The sequence below is a fragment of the Argiope bruennichi genome, chromosome 9, assembly GCF_947563725.1.
Source record: "Argiope bruennichi chromosome 9, qqArgBrue1.1, whole genome shotgun sequence".
NCBI classification, from domain to species: domain Eukaryota; kingdom Metazoa; phylum Arthropoda; class Arachnida; order Araneae; family Araneidae; genus Argiope; species Argiope bruennichi.
Window position 1 is genome coordinate 113,196,905 of NC_079159.1, and position 25,049 is coordinate 113,221,953.

Consider the following 25,049-nt stretch of genomic DNA (forward strand, 5'->3'; position numbering starts at 1 on the left):
TTTTCATTTAAATGAAGTACTCAGACAAATTTTAACCTGTTCTTTTTAATCATGATTTTTCTCGCATCCTGAAATGATGAAGTTTACAATTTTTTTTATAATTCCTCTTCGCATCCACAATATAAAATTATAACATTTTCAAAACCTAATTATTGTTTAGTCGCTTAATTTTATTTAATTTGATTTTGTAAAATAAGCAACATTTCAGAAAATGTGTATAAAAATTCTTTTAAGGTTTTAAAATATTTATATTAGTGAATTATGAATACATTAAGTTCTAAAAAGGAGAAAATAATACAACTTTTAAAGACATATTTTTATTTATAAGTTTAAAAGTAGAAAAAAAAAATGTTGTAATTTTGGACTGAAAGTAGCTTAATAATTGGAAGACATATTAATCTGAAAATAACATTAGCAACATTAAAATGAATAATTATTAGAACAAAGAATATTTCTAAATATTCATTAAAATTCAACAAACTATTTTCTTGAAACTTAACATGTTTCAAAATATTTCCATCAATATTTTAAGCTTTAAAATTTGTCCTCTATTTTTAAATTTTTGATGAAATTATATTCTATAATAAATTTATTAATAGGAGCTTAATGCTTAAAAGCATTTTTATTTTCATTGTCCATTGATTTTGTTTGTCATATTTACTTATTTATTAAGCCATTAAAATAACCTTTTAAGGAACTTATTTTATTTTATTACATAAAAGTTTGTAAAATTTTAAAGCAGTAAGAAAACTCATCATTTACAAATATATTTTTTTCTAGGTTATAAACAATTCGTAATGTCGGTATTCTTCTCTTTTATATTGATGTAAAATAATTACATTATTAAAACTGTTCGACTAATTAGTTTTCTTATGTAAATTAAAATTCTACTTAGTTTTCTTATGTAAACAAATTTAATAATTTGTATAAAATTTAAGAAAATATTTTCGAGGATATTTTATTTAATGATAAGAGTTTCTCCTCATTTTTGGATGCAGGTACTCTCAAAATTTTTGGATACCAACTGTCGATTCTTATTATTCTTACTGTACATAATTATTCTCGTTCTACGTTTACTGCAACTAAATCTTAAAAGTATACACTATATATATATATATATATATATATATATATATATATATATATATATATATATATATATATATATATATATATATATATATATATATATATATATATATATATATATAAATTTTAGTTAATAAAAGGTTTTACTTGCTAACGATATAAAATATGTCCATTAACTGGAAAATGCACACCTGATCAGCTCTGCAAAAAAGTAAACTTTGTTTGCAAAATCTTTATTTCTATTCAGATAGCAATCACGTACAATAGATTCAAGATTCTAGAAAAAATAATTCCAGAGGTTTTTTTTTTAATTTATTTATTTAACGCATAATTCAGAATAAATTGGGTGCATATTTGAGATTTATCATTTTCGGAAAACAATATTATTCCCTAAATAAAAATACCAAAATATTCCTACAGTTTTAATTTATTTGTGTTAGTGCATCATTTTTAAGTAATTAAAGTTATCAGTTGGATTCAAATGCATTCTTTTAATTCAGGATATATTTTTGGCAGAACAAATAATTTCAGAAATTCTATAGGCATCAAGAAGCAATTAAGTAATAGAATAAAACACACAATTTGACTCCACTGACAGGCGTCATACATTTCTTAAATGTTTCATTTCCACTATTATTTAACTTATTTTTCGCATTTAGTCAAACAGAAAGTAACTATTCATTTGCATCTTAGTTTGTCTGAAATAATGTATTTTTTGCAGTTGGAGTAATATCTTGTGAACTCTTATGACATCTTAAAAAACAATTAATTGCCTATAAATCCTTAACGATAAAATATAAAAATCTCTTGAAGGCATTTCATTTCACATCCTGGATTCAAATGGAGATTAATTAGTTCGCTTCCATAAAAGATATTACTCTTTATTTTGCAAGCTTAGATAAGGAAGTCACTAAATTTCGGTTTTAAGAGAAAAACAAGTTGACCGTGAGTTTATTTTAATTAGCAAATATTTATAACGAATTTAAATTAATAAAAGGGATAAATCCATTATCTACAAACACTTAATAATGAAAATTTTCAAAGAATTGAATTGCACCTTTGGGAATTTCGCTTATTGTTAAGAAAGAGCATTTCGCATTGCTTTTATTGACATAAAATTCTTTCTAGTTGATAGAAATCTTAATAAACATTTATAATTCATTTTCTTTAACAGATATTGTTTAATTAACCTCCTATCCTTGAAAACTGAAATTATTTATGTTCATATATTCAATTTTTTATTTTGAAATCTGAATTTAGCTGAGATGAATTTCAGACTATCTATTATAAAATTAGCATAACTAAAATAATTTTTTTAGGTGCTGTTGTTTATTTTTAAATGCTCGTGAATGTCCTCTGAATAATTTATATAGCGGAGATAACAAAACTTTTAATTGAAAAATTTTCATTAAAATTTATTCTATTCTAATTTTTTTTTCATTAAATATTCAAAGCATGCCCTTATAATAAGTAAGGTTAGGGAGAAAAAATACAAAGAACACTTAACCAATTACCTCTAATTATAAAATGGGTCAGTTTTACATAAACCATTGTTCACACGATTTTGTTCCTTATTAAAGCAATCTTCACACATTGCTCAAATCCAAAGGTAAATCTTGTCAATTAATTACTATTAAATAACATTTATCATGTCATTGTAGCGATAGTTTGCGATGATGAAATGAGTGCCGTTCTTATTTCTTTTTTATTATCTTATTATATATTTATATCGGATATTGTTAGACTTATTGCTTTTTAGTGACGGAGTAAGATTTCAAGGATTTCAATCAGCGCAGCATTAGAAAATCAGCTAGAAAGCCAGGAGTATGTCAGAAGAGTATACCTGAATCTGACAAACTCCATTCCTAAATCACTTTTATCTCTTCAATACTGCAGTTGATCTCGCTAATCAAGTCAAAGCAAGGATGATGATGATGTCGAGTCCGCATTACCACGGAAAGGGGGTGCAGTAGCTTCTGAGGGTAGAAACCCCTTTGCACCCGAGGGCAGAAATCTGATTTCTAGCTAATATGAAGATGAAACTCACATTCGCTCGCACAATCCCTTTTTACAATGGGGCACATTCCCACACCTCACAGATAGCACACAGATGGAGAACAGCCATGCCCGAACCGAGATTCGAACCAAATCACGGGGAAGATGAGCTACCCCTATGCCAGGACGCCGGCTCCAAATCAATTGAGACTGATATTTGAAACATGCAATTCATAACAAAAACAACGATAGCATTTAACACTGTTCATACAGATTTCTACTATGTTAAGTAGGTCCTATGTCAGTGGCCTAGGGCTATGATATCGGCTTAGAAGCCGGTTTACAGTTTCGAAACTAGATATCACTAAAACTCCGCCGTATATGCTAGCCTCATGCAAGTTAAATCTAACATTGTGAGCCAAAAATCTTTTCTTTAGTGTGGGGAGAAAGTTTGTCGAGGGAGTGCCAGCGCAATATTCGTCCGAGCTATCTCATTGGAGTTCGGAATTACGAGATCAGCCCCAAAATAGTTCCAGTGTTGTTTCAAACTGGAGATTAATATAACAGAAATAAATAAATACGTATATGGTATTGTATAAGTTCATAATAGGTTTCATAAAAGGATGAAGAAAATCGAGAATACTCATTGAATCTTCCACTTTTAAAATATTGATGTTAAGACTGACTACAGAATTTCATTTATTTAGGTCATTGTCTTTCTGAATGAATGCCTTCGCATATCTACAAACAGATATATACATGGTCACCCTTCCGACTTTCATTCAAATTTTTTCGGTTCGTTTCTCGGTATATTTTTGAAATACTTCCCTTGGATTTCATCTAACTTCGTATGAAATTACAGTTTTGGAGAAAATTAAATACACCCAATTGCACTGTTCATGAACAAATAACATTACTCTATGAATATATTATTTCAGAATAAAATAACTGTAAAACGTGGAACTTTCTCGAAATATGGACTTTGACTTTTTGAATGATTACAATGCTTTCTCTTTCCTTACTTCGTACACAAGGAAATAAAAAAAATTACGATAGTTTCCCACACTTTATGTGGGATGTCTCTAAATTCTAAAAATAACAATAACTACAACTTATTAATAATCAAAATAAGTTCTTAGTGGGGAATGAACTATTTTTCCCCCATTCAAAATTTATAGCATTTAAAAGATGAAAGATGCGAAACAAAGTCACACGGTATCTTAAAGTAGAATATTTTCTTCGTTATTTTCGAACAGATGAATTTTACACAGCCTTTTTTTTATTTTCTTTTATCTCCGCCAACAAAGGAAATATATTGTATCCGTCGAAAGAAAAATGATTTGCTGCATTTCCTCTTCTTAAATGATTGGTAAAAGAAAATCAAAGTTCAAGGCAACAAAAAAAGTCCCCTCGTCTGAAATTTAAATGAAATAGAATTTACCAATCAGAAGGACGAATAACCACTTTCCGAATACAGACATTTTTCTTTGATTTCCCTGGGAAGAAAATGAAGTGCTTCCTTATTACGAAAACAAACAATAAGCTTCAGTTTTTCAATAAGTGAAGTCTTTCTAAAGAATGTGGTTGCGAAATTGACTTTATTATGTTTTGGGGATCTTTTATATTTCAATTTATTTGCAAGTAGGAAGATTGCGAATTTTCATAAAAATAATTCTTTAGACAGCGCTTCTCATACCATTTCACTGAACAATGAATCAACCAGTAAAAAAAACTGTATCACTTTGGCCAAAACAATTTACTTTCGCTTTAACCTTTCAATCATATAAACAGAATTTCTTAACACTAACTTTATGTCTCTCCCCATTTTCTTGAATGCTCCGGAACCCTTGTGTTATTTATTAGCGAACCACATGGATTTAGAATTCGGATCATGTAACATCAACTGCCTGAAAAATCTGAATAAAATAAAAAATATGGAACTTATGGAACTCTCACCAATCGGATAGTTTATAAAGTCCCCTTGAACAAGATTTTCAGAAAGATTTTGAATTGAAACAATATTGTTTAATGTCGCATAAATGTTTCTGCTGCTTCTCTTGCATTTTTTAGAAATGATTCCGATTCCTCGAATTTTAATTCCGGAAAGGATATTAAAGCCTCTGTATTGGAAGAATTTCATATTTTTATATTATAAGTTCATCTTTTTTGGAGTAGAATTTGATAGTTTAACATTTATTTCAGCATTATGAGCGAATGTTCTATCTTTGTTCAATAAACATTTAAAGACTTTTTTTTTAGAAATTTCCATTTTTTTTTACCAATTTTTCATTTTTTAACGAATTTTTTTGTGGCACCTGAAGATAATATAAAATTGCAACCAAATTTTTTAAATATTGGTTTTGATCCTAAAAGGTTACTTTTACGCACTATTACCAAACTAAAATCTAAAAAAAAAATTTAAGGCCATTTCCGTTCCACCCTAATGCACAAGTCAACTTTCATATTCACAGATTAAGATTTAATTCAAACGTTAGATAAGATAGGAGCTTGGAAAATTAATAATTATCATAAATCCCAGCAATATATGTGAATCAAAATACTTTTCAAGACACTTTTGGATATTGGAACCTATTATACATCGGATTACTTGGAAATTTTTAATGCAATTAAGTCAAAAGATTTGTCTTTCCCCAACATCATCGTTCTAATTTCAGTTGTAGTGGATTTTTTATATCTCAAATTTTAATGTAGTTAATGCAGAATACTTATGATGTAACATTTTTCTTAGTGTGGCTATCGCTAAATAGAAGTGCATTACGATTGCTGATTTTTAATAACTTTCTTTCAGAAATGCAGAAGTGGCAATTTGTAGCTTGATTTTTTTTCGCAAATATCGAGATTAAGTGTCTATTCTGTATACTTTAAAATGAAATATTTTAAACTTCAGAGAAATTGAAAAATAATTAATTTGATTAAAAATGATTAAAGGTCACGTTATTTTCAATATTTTTTCTCTAACCATTCACAATTTTGCTTATACCAGTATTATTAAAAATTCAAAAGAATTTTACTACACTTAGATAAAATTTCACTCAGTAATTTTAAATTAAGAACTTACTATTAAGATAAAATAAATACTAATATAAATAATTGTTAAAAGCATTCAAAATCGAACCGTGTTTTGTGCGATGAAAACTCCGACATGCTCAATTACATATAAAGACGCTTTATACTACATGAAACATGAATACACAATAACAAGAGGCAGCCTGAAAGTACACAAGAATAGTACGTCCAAAAAATAGTAGAAAACAAACAGAGGATCGATATTAAATAATCGCAATAGCACAATGTGTTGAGACAACTAAAACTACTATCTCGATTCGACAAGCTATTCATCACACAAATAACCTTTCTGTCTGCGCATCCCTGTTTTTATAGCTCCCACGAATGGAATTGAATATTCTAGAGTAAATGTCAGAAATCAAGTCCTAATAGAGTTATCCCCAAGATTCTCATATATTCTGGATCCTTCATTTTTGTCTCCAAAGTCGTCAGATGACAGCTAAGTTTGCATCTCGCCAAGGCCAGCTAGGATTCACAGACTCAGCATATATATATATATATATATTTATATATATATATATATATATATATATATATATATATATATATATACAAAAAAATCCCCTGAAATTTTCGGGTCATGAGGAATCATTATTAGACAATGTCTGTATTTCCTCACAGAAAAAATCCCTTTCTTTGAATCCCTGCCTGAGGGTGACCCTTGAAAAAGTCTTCAGGCCGGATTCTTTTTTTTATATTTTTTATAACTTTTTTGGTTTAATTTTATTTGATTTTTTGTTTTTCCTATTAACTTGATTCTAATACTTTTGTATCAATTCATCTGTGTTTTAGAAGTAGCTGCAATTGCGCTCTCTAAATACTATGAAGTTCTTTTTTGGTTTTAGTTTAAATAGGTTATAAATTTTAGTTGCGATTTCGAAACTGTTTTTGTTTCGTTTTCATTTTAGTTTCGTTTTCAAACTTTTTCTTACTTAAGATTGGTTATATATATATATATATGCCTTTATATCCTTAACTACTGTAACTAGACGCATAATTCCAATTACAAAGCATTTTAATAAAGTAGGAAATAATATAAATATGCTTTGGTTTCTGTAAAACGGTGATAAGAAGCAAAAAAAAAATCCTATCTTGCAAAAATGTCAGTAAGTAAATAAAAAAAAAATTTATTACATTCACAACTACCGTTATTATCTGCAATATTTCAGAGATTTCATTCCCGTGTACACTTGACAGGCCTTTGAAAGAGTATCTCATTAAAAATGTCAAGGATAAAATGAATAATGCTGCAGATTATTAAAAGAGTGGAATATACATTAAAAATAATGTTTCTATTAACTCCTGTCAATTGTCAGATAATCCATTGAAGTGTTTACAAAAGTTGTTCAAAATGAGTATCATCGATACAAAGCTGCATTCTTCTAATAAAGATGCATCACGATTAGATACAAGATAACTCATCAGCTTTCAACATATTCCTTGTTACTAAAATACAACATATGTTAGGAAAAGTCAATATCAAGCAAAGAATTTCTGACAGAATTTTATTTTCGTGTTTGGAATTTTTCTGTTCTCCGAAATACTTTAGATTGTCAATTTACCAATTTTTTCTTTCTTTCCTTATTAAATCGAAAATGTAACTACCAACCCATCAAAGTGAATAAAGTATGCATGAAACTGAGTGATGTAGAAACTAAAATTTCTTTCAGGTCATGACGTTTGAGTGCTGACAAATATTTGCATACGGCAGTATTACTGAATGGAATGAAACTGCGATTCTAAAATAAAGATTTCCATATAAATTTGTGATATTCCCTTCTACGTTGAAAAGTAATAAAAAATTGAAATAATTTCTAAATAAAATTTACACATTTTGTACATAGATTTGTATTTTAATGGTAGATAATTTCCTCTATGGAAAATTCTTTTCTTCTCTTTCGCTTTATATATATATAGATAGATAGATAGATATTGCAGTCAATCTAAACCATAGAGCTTTCACATGAATGTAGTTGCATTATTTAAAGAGTTGTTGCAATTTTTAAAGAAATAAATACTTGTTCCGCTTTTTGGAGCACCTTGTATAATGAATTGAAGAAGGAATATGTTATTTCATGTTCAATTGATTCATGTCCATTATTATGTAGCGCCGTTTTAATTCTGGAATCCATGATAATCTTCTGCAAAAGAAAAGGTGGCGTCATAGTCTAATATAAAAGGGTGTGCAATTAGACTATAGATAGAGCAACAACATTAGTTTGCATCAAGTAATGTTATGACAGAAAACAATTGCCATTACAAAGAATTAGTTTCAACTTTATATACTAGTTCCAGGAAGGTCTAGTAATATACGTCTGCAGTTTCTGGATTACAAATTTTCAAATTTAAACCCCATTTCTACCGTATAGGATCTGATGCATATTAAAGTGTTGGAAATCGAAAGTCTTCTTGCTGGAGGGGAGGACGCTGACTGAAATGTGCTCCTCATTTATCTGATGGTTTCAATATAGAATACGGCTATCTTCAAAAATAATAATATAATAAAACTGAACAATATATAACTGCTATGAGGTTATGTAAAACATTTTTTTTTTATTTTCATAAATCACAACCTTATTTACTGCGTTCTATTTTATTAACTTAAGCCAAATAAAGTAAAATAATCTCACTGCTTTAAATCTTAATATGCACAAGCTGAAAAACTAATAATTTCTTTCTTCATTAAATTTTGCAACAAAACTATTCCAAGAAAGTACAAACGTTTCATCTAATTGTTGGAAAATGAAAATAGAGCCCAAAATGCATATGGAATAGGAGTTGTCTTTTCATCACACAAAAAGTACTTGGAAATGTTACTTCTTTTTTATTAACAGTTTTTAAACAAAGAAATTCCCTAGAAAAATGATGCATTTCGACTTCACCATCATCATATTTCATCGTTTTACGTATAATAAAATATTTCCACTGCTGAGAGAAGGTAATTATTTTTTGGAGGTAATATTTACTTTAAGAGCTGACATTCTTTTGTTTTAAAAATAAATCTAACCATTTTATTACTTAGTAAAAAACGAAACTGCAGTTAAAAAGAATAATCACCCTTTTGTGTGTTTATATATGTGTCCGTTTCAATTTAGTAGCTTCAGCTTCCATCTCAATGAATATTATTTTTCTTCTTTCTAAAAAATATTTAATGTCTTCATTAAAACTTCTTTAAAAAAAAACAAAAAAAGGAACGAGCGAAGTGAATGAAATATCAAAATTCCTTTTTAAGTAATGTTAATAAATATTCTAAATCACTTAATTTTAAAGACATATATCAGCGTTTAAAACAACGAATTATAATCATTTAACGATTTTCTTAAAATAAAATGTTTATTATCTATGTTTAAATAATTTTTCTCTAGAAACAATACGTCCATGATTATTCTTAGAGGCATAAGCAATAATTCTGCTCTTTAACGTGCTATATTAACTGAACATGTTAAAAAAATATGTGTTAATGAGTTAAAAAAAAGGAATATTTAATTCAAAACATACATTTATTGTTTTATTGGAAATAAAATATTTCGGAAGTTTAACTGAATAATACAAAAACAGAGCTAAATACTATGAATGACTGTTTAGTATGGAAAAAAAATTAATTTTTCATGGCCAAAAGTAATATTTGAAAAAAGTACTTAGCTTACTAAAACTTTAGTTTGATATTTAAAAGTCATCACTTTCCTCTATCATAAAATTTTAATTTTTATTTTCTTCACTTTGAATCTTTCTTTTACTCTATAAAAGCTAACAATAAAGTAAAAATGAGTATAATTAGAAATATATAATTATAAATTAACCTTAACTTTTAAATTCAATGGCTTAATTGTTAAAAATATTTAACGAAAAATGCTGAAGAATTGTTTGCACTCTTTAAGTTTAAAAGCATTATTTGCAATTCTTCTCCTAGTTCATAACCATAAGATAGCCAAAGTGTGTTTTGTTGCTCTGTAACCGAATTCAAAAATAAAACTTAGCCATTCTTTTAGTTTCATTTTATGCTCTTCTTTATTTTCAATATTCTAGATTGTGACACATAGGTGAATAAAAAGAGCCATCACAAAAAACTCCAAATGGGAACATAGAAATGTCACGTGACAACGGTGTAATAAAAACTGCATGCTACTGACATTATAATCAAAACCACATATAACCCGTCGAAAAAGTAACCGTAAACTTCTTGTTGCTCATAATCTACAAAAATAAAATTCAAGGGAAAACATTTTTTTTCTAAATGTGTAAATTGCATTCGCACAAGGGGACATCTACATAATTATAGTTGCATAATTTCCGAATTTTCTGATTGCAATCCTACTTTTTCATATTTAAGAGATACTAAATGATGAAAAAGTTTTAAAATCTTGGACAAATCTGTTAAAAATTACTGGAAGCATACAAGAAAATAAGGTTTAGAAGTTTCAATATATGCAAACGTACCATTAAAGTCACAGTATAAATTCTTTCATTTATTCACATTTTCAATTTAGCCATTAATACGGTGCCTTTTCTCTAAAATATTTTTTTTTGTTTACCTTTCTAAGCAATGAAATAAGATCAAATAAAAATTCGAAATCCATGCTTTTATTCATATCTTTAATTGCTTATAAACAATAGACTCTTAGTTTTTCGAAACATATTGTTTAAAATAATCAAAAGTTTTAAACACATTGAACAATGTATATCAATAAAAAAGCCAAAATAAAAAGTTTTTTGGAGCAACTGAAAGGTAAAAGTCAGATAATTATTTACTAAAACCATTCTGAAATATACATAATATTATGTTATTGATTTTCTTGCTAAAGATTCTAGTCAAAATATACTTTAAATGTTATTCTAATTTTTTTATTCTTAATATCTACTTTTATAGCGTATTAAATAAAAAAAATAGTTACAAAAGTGTTTATAAATATTTGCTTCTTTTTAAAAGGTATTTTGTGAAAATCCAATGTATTATCCACGAACATTTCTCATTAATTAAAAATATTATAAATACCATATACAGTTGTATTCGGTTTCCATTTGTCGTAAAATGGAAATTTTGTTTGAAATATAACTGGAATAGAATCTATTGCATGCATCAATTTCTCATTCTCTTTTTAGCATTTATTTTAAAGAGAATGATTTTTTTAAATCCACAGCAGCTTTTAAAGATGTATTTTGTTATTCGTTCCACTTTCATGATGTTCTTTAATTCCTGGAAGATAATCCGTTTACGAAATTAAGATGTCCTTTCCCCAGAACTAAAAAAAATCATGTTATTTTAAAAACTTTTGTTTTTGCTACGTTTCTTCAAAATTATTTGACGGAAATGCATACTACTTGGATAGTGATAATTTAATCCTTGCTCGTTCGACTGGCATTCAAATTTTTAAAAATGTTTATTCTTAAATTTTTGACTTGGAAATTTAAAAGTTAATTAAAAATTATAAAATATGTTTTCATATTTTTAAAATGTATACATTTTTGTCTTTTTTATTGAAAATTTTAATGCATAATAAGACGTATTTTCAATGATTCATTGCTTGAATTATTTTGAAAAAGTGTAAACTCTCATTTACCATTAGGAATTATATTTTTCAATTGCTTATAACTCACCAACAGTTTACTCAAAATTTGTAACCTTATATACATTTGAGTTATTTTAATTGTGAATATTCAGATATATACTCAAAATCGAGTGTTGCTATTTGAAAAAATTGAGTTTGTAAAAATCTACATATGAATACGACCCCTTACATGTGGATATATTTCATACATTTATAAAGAACAGGTTTCGACAGCCACAGGCATCAACAGTTTTATTGCGCTGTAATTAGCTTCAGAATAAAGAGTAATATCCGATTTTTTTTTTTTTTTTTCAGGAATTGTAAAACGCGATGACTGTTTGTAGATCCGGATACAAAAAAAAAGTGATAAATCTATATAATATTAGATTTATTTATAAATTTGCGTAATGTAATCCACAAAGTCTGTTTTTTCAAAATGTTTTATTCATCTTATCGGCAGACTTTTAAAATGGCTAAATTCGTATTTCTTCTCCGATCACACAATATCTATTTCATTTTTAAAAAAATTGTTATTTCTTAGAGCGAATTTGGCATAGCAGTTCTTCGACACTGCTGTTTAACTTATTCACTAGTAACTTAAAATGAAATCAAATTTAATCTGAGAACCTGTATGGTGTGACAAGCTGGAAAGTTTGATCTAAGCTAATTTAGAATTCTGAAAACTTTTAATTGCAAATATGATGATTTATAAATAAAGAAATTAAATTTCATCTAACATCAAGAAAAAAATATCTTAATCAAAATGCATTAGAAATCTTCAATTCTAAGTATCAATCAATTGCTTGAAATGTATCTATGACTGATTCCTTAGACATATATTAACTTCATCAAAGCAAGGTAAAGATATCAGCAAAATTAAAAGCAAAATGTTGAAAACTGTGATGTTTAGAAGTTGTCTTAAATGAAATAATGTTTTTTTTATTATTATTAAAGTTAATCGCTGTCCGCGAACAGTTTGTTCGCTCAGATTATTGGCTTTAAAGCTGTTGAACGATTAACATGGAACATATTCTTCAAAACTTTAACTTGTTATTTGATACAATTGAAAAATATGAAACATCAATTAAAACAATCTGCTACAAATGCATGTGGACAGAAATAAAAAAATGTGTATATTTTGAAATAAAGGAAAGAAAAACTCTATTTAGGAATTAATATTCAAAGAACGCGATTTTTTTATCTTACTTTTAACATTGGCAAAATTACGTAATTAAATATTTTGATGTATGAGTTTAAATTTAGTGACTTTAAAAACATTATTACAGACTATATAATAAATTAAATTTTAATTGCATTAAAAATAAATAAAATATACGGAAATGAAATTGATATCATTAAAAGTTAGTTTTAAGACCATGCAAAAATCATTTTTGTTGAATAATAATTTATGAAGATATAATCATCAATAAGACACGGTGATTACCGAGGATTAAGTCTATTTTCGAGCTAGAGTAATCTCTCTATGTCGTGCATATTTCTTGATTTTAATACTTCTTCTTCCCTTTGGCTGACTGAAATTTCTGGTGACACAACGAGTCCTCTCCAGAGCATTTCCAATATATTTCAGCTCCTTAATTAATGAAGAGTTGAATGAAATGCAACTGCAAAGAATGTTAATGTTCAGTGAAGCAGTCTAAAATGCTCATACAGAAATTTGTTCATATTTGTCTATTGTCATTCAACAATAAATTTTAAAAGCGAGTTTTGTGCCACTTTAATTAGTGTTTTGTGGGTATAGATATGCATTTTCAATTGAAACAAAGTCCAAAGTCATGCATCGAAACGTGATTTTGTATTTTGAACATGAATTTAGAGTATCCGATACATAAAATAATACTTTAAAAACCACAGCGAGAAAAGACAGGAATTAGTATTGGGCAAGCTGTCGCTAATCAAGGAAAATACCAACATTATCAAGAAAATCCGTACTAATTTTTATACAAGAAGTAAATCCTAACTAGAATCTTATCCAAATGTTGCGTCTTCTCTTTTAACTGAACATGTATGGAAGTTCATTAATTTTGCACTTTTGAAAAAATGTATTATTTTAACGCGATTTGTACGAATGATATTAAAAATGTCATACGGCATAACAGAAACTAAACGGCCAGTATCCAAGGTGAATGGGATCTGTTGTACATTAATATCAGTATTAAAACATGAATCTCCCTTTGATAATCACTTCTGGTCTCGCCTCTTCGTGTATTATAAGGCGTTGTGTAACAATTCCATCTGTGTTATTGAAGCTGTTCTACTGCTCTCTAGTTGCAACTTATTTCTTCTACTATTTATCTGATTTCTATAGGCGGGAGGCGGGATATGAAAGTTAACCATTCTTAGGTTTGGCGTCTTGGAAATGAGAACTACTCCTGAATTCACTTCTCACACGTTTTTGTATCAGTTGCAGATTCTGTTTAATTTCTTGTTTGATTCTTTTGTGTTTCGGTATTATCTATGGTCCCAATGCTGATATTTCAAAAAATATGTTGTCATACACATATAGCAAAGAATAAACTAATAAAATAGTGAATGTCTGACAGTTTCATCTTGTCAAAAAGAATAATGTATATTGTATTTATAGATAAGACCGATTCCTTCAAAATAATTTATTCAATCTTCGTCGCGATAAATGTTTGCAATCAAAATGTGGTTTTGTCTTGGGAGCAAACAATCGAATACTTCTAGGTTGTCGTTGTTGTTATTGTTGTTTGTCTTACGTTATCTTTTGTCTAGAAGTTTTAAAATAACCTCAAATAGAAAAATGATTAGAATTTCTAACCCTTTTTTGATAATTCTTTACTTGGTTAGGCTTCTTAGAAAATCATGCTTTGATGGTTGTTATATCTTCATTACGTTTTAGTAACCACTTTAGTAACTTTGATAAAGTCACCAGCCTGGTTGATAGACTATTAATATTAATGCTGAGTAATAATAACTATTAATGGTTAAACGTAGGGTTTTGTAAAAGACATATAATGTATGAACCAAATAATGAATTATAATATTATTTCAAAATTAATGCTAGATATAAAAGAAAATAAATATTTATAAGTATTTATAAAGTTTCAGAACTGATATAAATCAGGCATTTTTTTAGAACTCTCACAAAATAAACCCTTGATAAAATTCTTTATCTACACAATCACCAGGTTATTGTAAATTGTTTTGGAAAATATTGAATAATATTTTGAATACATAGAAATACCATATCGACAATGCTGTAGAGTGCATAGTAATATTTAAAAGGCCCTGAAATTAAAATAAAATAATAAAAATTGTTACAAAATTTTATAGTTCACAATTATCAATTTAACTTCAAAATTTATGTAGTTTGAGATTCTATTTCAAGAAATTCAATGTCTCAATTTTTCATTAAAAGCCGAATAGTGGACAATATTGTAAGAACAACATTGAAAGTTCAGCTTTGAACAACATTGAACAATATTCTGAGAAGTATATTGAAAATTTTATATTTATTTTGTAATGATACTATTGTTTATTCTGCATTTATAAAAAGGATATAACAATTTACTAATCATTTTTATTTGCTTTATCGGAAGCGATCGGACAGTCTGGCTACATTTTTGATATATTGATTTTGATGTTTTAGCCTGATTTAAAAAAATCATCCAATTTTTAATAAAATGTCTTAATTCACTCTTTATTTATCTAAATAGGATGGTTGCTTAGAAAATAAAGGAAAAGTAAATCAAATAACTCACAGAAGTAAAAGAAAAGAAAACTGAAGCCTTGAGATATAACAAAAATTAATTTAAAAGATTTTTCCATGTCAACTTTTAATATAGTTGAAACATGCCAAAATTATTATGCTTAAAAAAGCTATTATAAACTATGGTGAACATCCCCTGTTTTACAGGGAATTTTACTGTCCCGTTTATTTAAAAGTCATTCATTTTTAACTTGACTTCCATAACTTATTTTAATACCAATTTCTAATTAAAGCAAAATCTCTTCTTTTTTTACTTCAAATTACATCCTTAACTGGAAATTCTAAAAGATGCCATTAATTAAAAGAACAATCAAAAATTAAATCTAAAACTGCATGAAATTTCCTATTCAGCTAAATATGAAATTACTAAAATCTGTGCTTGAGTTTCAATTTTTTGTTTGTCATGACACTAACCAATATGCCCAAGCTCTCGATCTCAATGGAAGTGGAAAATAGACAAATAGTAAAAGTAAGTTCAAAATAATCAAGATAGACAGGAAAAAATTTATAATTATTTTCCATATTCTATTGATCAATTAGAATGAATTTTGCGAATATTTATTATAGAAGGATATAATATGTAAAATATACTGGAAGTTACATTATACAATATTGGAAACTATATTGTACAATATTGAAACCCAGTATTAATCTATATAGCAAAAGCCTTATAATCCACAGCATTTCAATATTGTAAAACATTACTGGGCAACACTGTTTTTTGAAATTTTATATAAAGAAGATAGTATGCTACTTAAGATTCATTTCAGATATATTACCATGCATCGTAATAAAAAAATGATCTTATGAAATAAGTTTTTTACAAAGAGAAATTGAACGACTCTTTAAAAGAGCAGCAGCTGTATTCTGAAATTTGAATTTAAAAAAAAAGAAATTTTAAATGCAATCATCGGTCCTTTCCTCGCCACCAAATCATCCTGAAAGATCCAAGAGAAGTAGGAAAACAGTGGATCAAAATGCATCGTATTCATTCCCGAAGGCACAGCAATCAAAATACTCCTTTTGCTCGTTTTCGAACTCTTCGCAAATATTTGTTTTAAAAAGTGAGCGCTTACTTTGAAAACAAGAATAAGATTTTGTGTGTTTTTATCATAACGATTCCTGAGGTAAAACAATAGATATTCATCCGTAATATAAAACATTGTTTAAACATAAATGTTCAAATGAATAAGTATTAATCAAATAATGTCCACATGAACAACTTAGACCAAACAATTAAGAGATTTAAAAATGTGTTTATATGGAGAATAATTAGATTCTCAACTCTCTGGGCTCCATTTTATTAGGCTTAGCTTTTTACAAAGAAACCATAATAAAATGAAAGTGATTAATTAAGGAATGAGACAATTTCTGAAAGAATTAAATCTATGTTTTGAGTCAATGTTTTGTTAATAACTGAATTAATAACAGAGCTTTTCTTCTTGAACTTCTTTGTTACTTAAAAATAATAATATCATAAGTACCTAACACGCATCTATAAAGGACTGACTTACCAGAAAATCTGAGTAACAGTGGATTTTGAATTAAAAAGCTGCTAATAATAAATAGTGGGGGGGTAGGAAATTATAGAGTTCGATTCCGGCATTTTTGTTATGAAGCCTGCCCTTTCTATCATGTAAAATCCTCATGTAAAACTTAAAATCAGATAATAAGTGCTTTGTATTTTGATGATAAATGAATTCATTGAAAAATTGCTTTGTTACTGTTCATTCTTTAGAAATCACAGTATGTAAATCAGAAATCTGACGCATATCGATTTTTGCGTACTTTTATGTAACATTAAAAATATGTTTATAAATAAGCATTATGTTTTGAAAAGAGTGGAATCATGAACAAATTTATACGATTTAAACTAAATTAAATAAAAACCAATATTCCTGGAAAACCAATGGGTCGCCAAAGGCGACTATTTTAAAATAGATTCAAGAATTCTATACAATATATGCATCCTTTCAGCCGAAAGAAGATGGAAAAGTATTCCTCTATATAAATGATTCACCATTTCTATAACTGAAACTATTAACTAAAAAAGTACTCCTTTATAAAAATTTATTTGTATTAATTGTATCTTCTTCAAGTCAACAAGGAATCAAATGAGCTCAAATTCGGTGTTTTTCGTTTGGACAAAACTTTTCACACAATAAATAATATTTTGACTTATTCCTCTTCAAATTATTACAATGTCATAGGAATCACATATATTCATCTTTTATAACAGAGAAAAGTTTCTGAAACTGAATAAATATTGAATTGTTTCTATCAGCATAACTCATTTGACTTGCCGAATCAAATATAAAATATTTATTCACAACTTTATTTAATCCTGAAAAATTATATTCTTTTGAATCTATTTGTTAACATATTGTGTCAGAATTCCTAGTTGAGATTTTTTTTAATTAGCAATTTAAATTTCTATTTCGAAACAAAGTAACAAATATTGTTTCAGACTTGATTACAACAACCATTGCACTCTGTGTTGAAGTATTTTTGAAATGCTTAAGGGAAAAAATGTCATTTTAATATCTTATCGCATTAACATTACCACTGGCTTCTCCGACCCACCTAATTAAAGCCATTCGGATTAGATATGACTGGCCGGACCACCACGACAGCATTAGCAAGAATTAAAGTTGAGTCCTAACGGCCATCACCAGCCAAGGTACAACCCTTCTCATGGGAAACACGTACCATCATCGATAACAGGTTGCCTACTCCGCCTATTTCTATACCCACCAGGGTGACGAGAACCAACTACCATACCGGGTGCTTCTCATCCTCAATTCTGAGGTGCTCGTTGGTGTCATATTAATAAAAATGAAAATAAAAATGAAAATTCTTCTTTGTCCAATTAATGTCCAAAAAAGCAATTTTTTTTCCTCATAGCGTTAACAGTGACAAAAGCATATGAATGGAAGATTTGTTGAAAAAAATGAAATTGGTTTGCATTATAATACAACAATAAAAAGCATTATTATACATTATGTTAAAAGTAATTTTTAAGATTATATTAAAAATTAGATAGTAAAATTGTACTAAATTAAGAAAAAGCATAACAAAATAGCTATTTTTTTATTTAAAATTTTGTAATAAAAAATAAATGTATTTGGGAAATAATATGCTTTAGGAATATTAAGTAAAGGTTAAAAATTTTAATTAATTAAAAGTTTTAATTAATTTTTTGATTTATTAAAAGATTTTTGTATTGATCAGATACTGACTAAAAAATAACTATGAGCCAAACATAGAAACTCTAGATCCAGTGGTATACTTTGTAGGAGTTTGCATTCTATGGGTAACCTATACAATTATATCTCGCAACTTAAAGAAAATATGCCTGTCATTAACACTATGTTAAAGTTACTCTTTACGGAAACTCACTGAATAATATTAACAAAAGCATTTCCAAGCTTTTAATGACAGTTGTGCCATTTTGCATAAAGTAACTTCAGATTCGTATTGTGTGAAATCTAGAGAATGCCGCTTCGAAATATTTCGGTCGACAATTGTTGGTAACTTTGAACTCTATTTCAAAATGGAAACGCTGCTAAAGGTAAATAATGTAAATTATACAACGACGGTATAAAATTCTTTCCAAATTATCCTATAGCTTTTCAGAAAATTGTTTATCAAATTAGAAAAAATTTTAACTCTATAGTTTATAAAAATAATAGACAGACAGAAGCACTAGGCTAGTAGGTTTAGTTTATAGTCATAAAAAGTGGTTTAAAATAAATCTATCTCTTCTTTTACTTTTTGCAGAATTTTATCACACGTGAAAAAGAAAAGCCTCTCTGCAAGTGTCCTTTCTAAACGAATTCAGTCGTTCAAAGTCAAACCGGGCTGAAAAGCTCTCATTTTGGTTAGACGAAGTATTTAATAAAACTACCCTTATTCTATTATTTTTGATGCAATGAGATTTAAGTATTATCTAAAAGTAACTTTAATTGGAGATTTCCCTTTTAAAAAAAGAAAAAGAAGCAATGCACATTATATAACTTGGGTCATTTAATTTTTTAATGTAACTTTTCTTCATATGTGTATTTGAATTACATCAAATTCCTCATCGATTTGTAGCAGAATTGCTGAAATTTCTGTTCTGGAATCAGAAAAATGAAACTTAGAAACATTCAATGATTAAAAAGCAATAAATATGGCGTAAACGATATTTATTATTTGCTATTATGATTACTATTTGTTTAGTAATTAGAGTTTTTTGAATTTTCTACTCAGATAGAGGGGGAAGTTCATTTCCTTGTTGCATTTCCGCCATAACTCAAAAGTTGTTTTTCAATTTCTTGTATTTTTCTTCCACATTTATTCCCTTATTTTTACTTGTCGCCTTTGGCAAGCAGCTTGTTTTCTGAGGATGTTAGTTATAATTAGTCGTGTATATACATCTTCATAAGTATAATTTCGCCAAATGGGCAGACATTAAAGACGTTTTATTTTATTTGTCTCACACATGTTCTGTTCATTGTGAACATGAACCTTTCTAATGAATATCAGTGCCATGACGTCACAAAGTTGTTAAAAACATAAATGAGGGGTTCATTTATCGTCTAAATTCCACGGGTTTATTTTATTCCACATTTTTATTCATCTTGTAAACTACACAAACATCATTTCTTCTTTAACTTTCAACAATGGAAGATTATAACGCAATTAAATATTTGATGAAACAGTGTAAACGGTTTAGATTTCAAGGTAACAATTCAATTTATAATTGGAAATCAGATTAAAAAATATTTTAACTAGTTGTTAAACTTTAGAAAAAATTTGCATCAAGTTGATATCATTTAAAAGATATTTTTTTATATTTTAAAACGATGCCAAATTCATGTTTGCATAGTAATATTTCCGGAGGATACAGCAGAAAAATGACAAAATTAAGTATAATTTTTAATTAATTAAAATTCGAGTAAAAATTTCAAAAAAATAGATCAGAGGTAGACATTTTCAATGTCAAAAAAATACCTCAGCAAAATAGGTAGCTTTAGGTTAAATCCGAACTGCTGAGTGCCAAAGCACAAACATTTATTTTTTATTAATAGTAGAGAAGAAACAGAAGGAAAAAATTCAAGTGAAAGAAAAGAATAAATTTCTTTGAAATTAACGGATGAGCATGTTTTCCAATCGAAAGCGATCATGTGACTGTTCTTAGTGATCCTCTTCACATCGTATTTATGCATCGTATTAAAATTTCGATCCAACCAAAAGTGACCAGAAGTTGACAGCTATGCAGGAATGGCCTCAAATACAAATATTATATTTCAAATGTTGGAAAAGAGCCAATCCGCCCTCAGAAGAAACTATAATTAATTCAAACTTGACTGCATTTTGGAAAAAAAAATAAATCTGATATTTTATTCCAGCATTCTATCCAAATAATAAAAGATGAAGCAAAGTCTTTGCACTACCTAACAACAGGATTCTCCTAGTCCAAGAAACTTTATTGTATCCAAAGAAAAATGTCGAAATTGCTGTTTTCTCTTCATAAATAAAAAGAAAATAGAAGTTGATAGAAACGAAAAGGAAATAATCAACAAAAAGAAGGGAATTTAAACGATGTAGCTATTGTAAATCAAAAGGCTAAACTAGAAATTCTCAAAAATATTTATTATTCTTTTCATTTTTTTTTAATAAAGTAAAATCGTTTCTTAAAGGGATCGTGGACTTCAATATATTTAATAAGAGATTATAAATTTTATTTCACACAAACGCGCATGTATAGCATGTATATGTATATATATATATATATATATATATATATATATATTAATTAAAAAATGATGTTGGCATTTTGCTTATACTTTTATTTAAAATTTAATTTTATCTGAATCTAAATATATTAATTCATTTATGGCGAATTATCAACAGAATTTTGTGTTCTTCCTGATCTATAACTAAATTTTAACTATACAAAAGAAATACTAATATAAAATTCACATCCAGGCAATGTATTGCAAGTTCCAGATCCAGATGAAGTTTTAAAATGATTATTTCATATTAATATATTATAAATACCCTCATTAGAAATTTTATATAATGATTACTAAACTTCAGAGGCTCAGAAAGATATTTTAGAGGAAGCAAAGACAAACTTTAAGAGGCTTGGTGGCAAGATCGGCAGGGTGCGACACTGTTTTTTGCAGTTCTTCAGTTCGATTCCCGAAACTTTGCAAATACTTTCGTATATTTTCTTTTTTAAATTAAATTTAGCTATTTTTCTCCATTATTCCTACAGTTACTATGAATTATTCCAAATTATAAGCATCAAAAATAAAACTTAATCTCAAAATATTTCTTTATTTAATCGAAATTTTACGAGTCAATTTCACGCATATGCACAGATATCATTCCTTTTCTTAGCATTGTGCTTTTAGACCAGATTGACAACGTATTTAAAACTTTTAGTGGATAGCCGTGATGAGAATCTTAGGCCCTTCAGGCGCTATCGTGGTACGAGACTTGGTGGCAAAATCGGTAGGGTGCGACACTGTTTTCTGCAGGTCTTCAGTTCGATTCCCAAAACTTTGCAAATAGTTTTATATATTTTATTTTTTAAATTTAATTTAACTATTTTTCTCCATTATTCCTACAGTTACTATAAATTATTACAAATCATATGCATCAAAAATAAAATTTAATCTCAAAATATTTCCATATTTAATCGAAATTTTACGAGTCAATTTCACCCACATGCGCATATATCATTCCTATTCTTAGCATTGTGCTTTTAGACCAGATTGATACCGTGTTCAAAACTTTTAGTGGATAGCCGTGATGAGAATCTTAGGCCCTTCAGGCGCTCTCAGGATACGAGGCTTGGTTACAAGATCGGCAGGTTTCGACACTTTTTTTTGCAGTTCTTCAGTTCCATTCCCGAAACTTTGCAAATAGTTTTATATATTTTATTTTTTAAATTTAATTTAGCTATTTTTCTACATTATTCCTACAGTTACTATGCATTATTCCAAATCATATGCATCAAAGATAAAATTTAATCTCAAAATATTTCTATATTTAATAGAAATTTTACGAGTCAATTTCACGCATATGCGCAGATATCATTTCTATTCTTAGCATTGTGCTTTTAGACCAGATTGACACCGTGTTTAAAACTTTTAGTGGATAGCCGTGATGAGAATCTTAGGCCCTTCAGGCGCTCTCAGGATACGAGGCTTGGTTACAAGATCGGCAGGTTGCGACACTTTTTTTTGCAGTTCTTCAGTTCCATTCCCGAAACTTTGCAAATAGTTTTATATATTTTATTTTTTAAATTTAATTTAGCTATTTTTCTACATTATTCCTACAGTTACTATGCATTATTCCAAATCATATGCATCAAAGATAAAATTTAATCTCAAAATATTTCTATATTTAATAGAAATTTTACGAGTCAATTTCACCCACATGCGCATATATCATTCCTATTCTTAGCATTGTGCTTTTAGACCAGATTGATACCGTGTTCAAAACTTTTAGTGGATAGCCGTGATGAGAATCTTAGGCCCTTCAGGCGCTCTCAGGATACGAGGCTTGGTTACAAGATCGGCAGGTTGCGACACTTTTTTTTGCAGTTCTTCAGTTCCATTCCCGAAACTTTGCAAATAGTTTTATATATTTTATTTTTTAAATTTAATTTAGCTATTTTTCTACATTATTCCTACAGTTACTATGCATTATTCCAAATCATATGCATCAAAGATAAAATTTAATCTCAAAATATTTCTATATTTAATCGAAATTTTACGAGTCAATTTCACCCATATGCGCATATATCATTCCTATTCTTAGCATTGTGCTTTTAGACCAGATTGATACCGTGTTCAAAACTTTTAGTGGATAGCCGTGATGAGAATCTTAGGCCCTTCAGGCGCTCTCAGGATACGAGGCTTGGTTACAAGATCGGCAGGTTGCGACACTTTTTTTTGCAGTTCTTCAGTTCCATTCCCGAAACTTTGCAAATAGTTTTATATATTTTATTTTTTAAATTTAATTTAGCTATTTTTCTACATTATTCCTACAGTTACTATGCATTATTCCAAATCATATGCATCAAAGATAAAATTTAATCTCAAAATATATTCATATTTAATCGAAATTTTACGAGTCAATTTCACCCATATGCGCATATATCATTCCTATTCTTAGCATTGTGCTTTTAGACCAGATTGATACCGTGTTCAAAACTTTTAGTGGATAGCCGTGATGAGAATCTTAGGCCCTTCAGGCGCTCTCAGGATACGAGGCTTGGTTACAAGATCGGCAGGTTGCGACACTTTTTTTTTGCAATTCTTCAGTTCCATTCCCGAAACTTTGCAAATAGTTTTATATATTTTATTTTTTAAATTTAATTTAACTATTTTTCTCCATTATTCCTACAGTTACTATAAATTATTACAAATCATATGCATCAAAAATAAAATTTAATCTCAAAATATTTCCATATTTAATCGAAATTTTACGAGTCAATTTCACCCACATGCGCATATATCATTCCTATTCTTAGCATTGTGCTTTTAGACCAGATTGATACCGTGTTCAAAACTTTTAGTGGATAGCCGTGATGAGAATCTTAGGCCCTTCAGGCGCTCTCAGGATACGAGGCTTGGTTACAAGATCGGCAGGTTGCGACACTTTTTTTTGCAGTTCTTCAGTTCCATTCCCGAAACTTTGCAAATAGTTTTATATATTTTATTTTTTAAATTTAATTTAGCTATTTTTCTACATTATTCCTACAGTTACTATGCATTATTCCAAATCATATGCATCAAAGATAAAATTTAATCTCAAAATATTTCTATATTTAATAGAAATTTTACGAGTCAATTTCACGCACATGCGCAGATATCATTTCTATTCTTAGCATTGTGCTTCTAGACCAGATTGACAACGTATTTAAAACTTTTAGTGGATAGCCGTGATGAGAATCTTAGGCCCTTCAGGCGCTCTCGTGATACGAGGCTTGGTTTTAAGATCGGCAGGGTGCGACGCTGTTTTTTGCAGGTCTTTAGTTCGATTCCCGAAACTTAGCAAATACTTTTATATATTTTATTTTTTAAATTTAATTTAGCTATTTTTTGCCATGACTCCTACAGTTACTATGTATTATTCCATATCATATGCATTATAAATAAAATTTAATCTCAAAATATTTCTATATTTAATCGAAATTTTACGAGTCAATATCACGCACATGCGCAGATATAATTCCTATTCTTAGCATTGTGCTTTTAGACCAGATTGGCACCGTATTTAAAACTTTTAGTGGATAACCGTTATAAGATTCTTCGGCCCTTCATTCGCTCACGTGGTACGAGGCTTGGTGGCCAGATCGGCAGGGTGCGACACAGTTTTTTGCAGGTCTTCAGTTCGATTCCCGAAACTTTGCAAATAGTTTTATATATTTTATTTTTTAAATATAATTTAGCTATTTTTCTACATTATTCCTACAGTTACTATGAATTATTCCAAACTATATGCATCAAAAATAAAATTTAATCTCAAAATATTTCTATATTTAATAGAAATTTTACGAGTCAATTTCACGCACATGC